Here is a 2,708-nt window from a genome sequence, read left to right as displayed (position 1 = left end):
AGTAATTCTGTTACCTGAACTTCGGTATAAAAAAAGTTATAAATAATTAAATAAATAAATATATGCACCTGGTCATTATCTGGTGTAAGTGATTGTAAATATCTTATTAGTGAAAAAAATAACTAGGTGAGGGGTCTGGGTGAAATGGGAGGACTTGAGGCTGAACACTTGGAGGGTTTTCATGAGCTGCAAATGCACTGGGCAAACTGGTAGACTAATTGTTAAAAATGGCTATTTCATTACCGCACGCCTATTAGAAAATCCCCTGATTTACGCATGTAAAAGTTGACTTAAGGGGTTAAATGTTTCTAAATAACGCAAGAAAACTCTACTCATGTATTCCTTTAAAATTTAATATATCAATTATGCACACTAATTCAGTTAAATTCCAATTTATCTGGCTAAGAAGAACCTTTGCCGGTACTTAGATGGACAAATTTGAACTTATCCGGATAAATAGTGGCACTTGTCCTGCTCTATTGCTTTTCACCTGGCAAAATAGCAACAGACGCTGCTTAGCTGGATAAGCCTGAAAAGTACTATTTTTCCACCTAAATAGCACTTTTCAGATTTATCCAGGTAGGTAAGGTAGCTGGATAAGTGCTACTTAGTCGTATAAGTCTTAAAATGCTACTTATCCAGTTAAGTTAGATATCCGGATAAGTCTAACAGCTCTACTTATCTAGCTATCTGACTTAGCTGATAAGTAATAATGTAATAGATAGGGGCAGATTTTAAAAGCCCTACGCACGTAAATCGGTTACGCGCGCCAGGCTTATTTTAAAAAGGCCCAGCGGTGCGCATAAAGCCCCGGGACACGTGTAAGTCCTGGGGCTTTACAAAAGGGGTGGTCTGGGGGCAGGGCAGGGGCGGGGCTGGGAGGTCCGTGGTTGGGGTAGAGTGGGGCCAGAGGCCTCCGACAGAGTGGCCATTCCATTACAGTTCTGTCGGAGGATCGCGTGCCAGCAGTCGGCCGGAGCAAAAGGTAAAATAAAAGTCAGGGGGGTTAGAGTAGAGCTGGGGGGGAAGGTTAGGGGAAGGGGTAGGAAGGTTAGGTTAGGGGGCAGAGAATGGAGGAAGGCAGTGTGGCTTGGCGCGTGCAAGGCGCACAATTGTTCACCCCCTTGTGTGCGCCAAGCCCGGATTTTATAACATGCACGCGCCTGCGCGCATGTTATAAAATCAGGCCTACATGTGTGCACGCTGGGTAGCGTGCACACATGTATGCCGTGCACGCTTCTTTTAAAATCTACCCCATAGCCTGCTAAGTAGCACTTTTTTTTCACTTATCTGACTCTTACATATCTGGATAAGTCGAACAACGCTATTTAGATGGACAAGTAGCACTTTTCAGACATCTATTTAAGTGCCACTACTTTTCTGGATAAGTCCAAACTTGTGCAGGTCATGATTTTTATATATGCGAGCATTAATGCTCATAGCTATACTCACATTTTATAACCTGCCCATATCGTATCAACTCAAGTTATAAAAAATTGTAGCCACTTTGTGTACCCATATGCAAGCGTAAAGAGACACAAGTGAGCAGGTTTGAAAGTTATCTTCCCTATGTGGTTCCAACATAATTTTACTGATAGCTGATTTTAAAGTAACCCCCTTTTTGGGGGCTGGACCAACAGTTACACGCATAAATCCTTATTGTAAAACCAGAAGTCACAATATACAGCAGCTTGTTAGTTGGTATCTTTACTGCTACTTCTGATAGGGTGTGGGTATGCTGAAATTGTGTTTGAAGCCTAACTGGGTGAGAGGTCCAGATCAAATGGGAGGAGTGCAGAAGGAAGAACCAGAAGGGTTTGGATGACATTGCGATAGACTGGGCAGTCTGGTGGACTACTTGGTAAAACAGGGAATGTTTTAAAATCTGCTTATATTGCGGCGGTTACTACCCCTAACTAATCAAGCTTGATATTTCACTTGGATGCAGCTCCATCACTGCTCTCTGCATTAATGATGGGGGTGAAAGGGAAATAGAACCAAAGGTTACTAGGAGCCAAGAGAAACAGATAAGTATGAGAAAAAAAGAAGTGTGAGGCTTGCTGGGCAGACTGGATGGGCCGATTGGTCTTCTTCTGCCGTCATTTCTATGTTTCTATGTTTATCTGTGCGTGTTAAAGCCAAAGTTCTAAGGATGATATGCAAAGCATGTTTGGTTGAGTAACGGTTTCAAATTAGGAGCACATATACACTTGGCATGCATATTTTAAATCATATGCAGAATAGGCAATATAAAGTCAAAATTAACAGCAAAGAATCCCGCCTTTCATCTCTACCCTAGGAGTTTCACAGGGATCATCGTTATCCCCGACTCTTTTTAATATCTATCTTCTCCCGCTTTGCAAACTTCTATCCGAGCTCAAACTTACACATTACCTCTATGCGGACGATGTACAAATACTGATACCGATCAACGAATCGCTGCAAAAATCTATTCTCCATTGGAAAAGCTGTTTCACCCACATTAACAACCTCCTCTCAAAGCTCATCCTATTACTCAACGCCGACAAGACAGAGCTCCTACCAATCACACAAGATGGTAACTTTCCGCTAAACAACCCTCAACATCCAATGTTCCCTGCATTCTCACCCAAGGTCAGAAACCTTGGGGTAATCATGGATAGCCAAATGACCCTCACAGGCTTCATTAACAACACAGTAAAGGAGTGTTACTTTAAACTCCAAGTTCT

The sequence above is a fragment of the Rhinatrema bivittatum genome, unplaced genomic scaffold, assembly GCF_901001135.1.
Source record: "Rhinatrema bivittatum unplaced genomic scaffold, aRhiBiv1.1, whole genome shotgun sequence".
Taxonomy (NCBI): domain Eukaryota; kingdom Metazoa; phylum Chordata; class Amphibia; order Gymnophiona; family Rhinatrematidae; genus Rhinatrema; species Rhinatrema bivittatum.
Note: the sequence above shows the minus strand (reverse complement) of the source record.